We start from the raw sequence: 1,300 nt of genomic DNA on the forward strand, positions 1-1,300 counted from the left end.
AAAAAAAAAAAAAAATTAGCCAGGCATGGTGGCATGCACCTATTGTCCCAGCTATTGGAGGGCTAAGGTAGGAGGATCATTTGAGCCCCAGAGATAGAGGCTACAGTGAGCCGAGATCGTGCCACTGTACTCCAGTGTCTCTAAAATATATATATATAACATATATATTACATATATATGTAAAATAAAGTATATGGGAGAGCTGGGCACTGTGGCATAGGCCTATAATCCCAGAAATTTGGGAGGCTGAGGCAGGAGAATCGCTCAAGCGCAGGAGTTGAAGACCAGTCTGGGCAACATAGTGAGACCCTATCTAAAAAAAAAATCTAATAAAATATATTAGAGGATGTGCATAGGATATATGCAAATAGAATACCATTTTATATCAGCGACTTGAGCAACCATGGATTTGGGTATCTGAAGGGGAGAGGAGTCCTGGAACCAAGCCCTCCCTCATGGATACTAAGGGAGGACTGTATAGACAACTAGCTGCGGGAGGAGACATGAAGACATGTCATTTGTAAGCTATAAAACACTGTAAGAATGTCATTACTATTCCTATTAGTTCTTATTCAAAATGCCTGAGAGTGAACGGACTGGAAAGATGTCATGAGACAGAGAATCAAACTTCTGGTTCTGCTGCTCAAACATTATCTGCCCTTCTCCCCAGCACCCTTCCTGGAACAGCCCCTCACCCCAGCTGCCTGTCCAGCCAAGTAGGGAGCAGGGGAGGGCTGTGTTCCTGGCACCCAGAGTTGGAACACAAAGTGCCCTGTCTCTCTCCCTTTCAGAGTCAAGCTCGTGCAGTTACTGGGAGTAGCAACAGTACACCTCGTGCAGCAGATTGGCAACATTCTGGATTAGATGGACTTTCGTGGGCTGCCCTGAGAACCTGATGACCAGTGGTAACCTCATTTCTGTGGGAACTGGCATTGGGAGTTTCAAATGACTGGCTTTGTAAACACTCTTTAATACATAGGCTATTCCAGAAGTGGGGACTGCTTGTACAGAACCAAACAGAACCGCTAGACCTATGACAGGTACTTCAGAAGAGAATACACAGCTGTAGCAGACCATTACTATAAACTGCGAGATATCACCCCACGTAGAATCCCCTTTTCACCTTTTTTTTTTTTTTTTTGGAGACAGAGAGTCTCGCTCTGTCGCCCAGGCTGGAGTGCAGTGGTGCGATCTCGGCTCACTGCAAGCTTCCGCCTCCCAGGTTCAAGCAATTCTCCTGCCTCAGCTGGGTGCCACCACACCCGGCTAATTTTTGTATTTTTAGTAGAGATAAGGTTTC

This window comes from Mandrillus leucophaeus, unplaced genomic scaffold, assembly GCF_000951045.1.
Source record: "Mandrillus leucophaeus isolate KB7577 unplaced genomic scaffold, Mleu.le_1.0 Scaffold123, whole genome shotgun sequence".
Taxonomy (NCBI): domain Eukaryota; kingdom Metazoa; phylum Chordata; class Mammalia; order Primates; family Cercopithecidae; genus Mandrillus; species Mandrillus leucophaeus.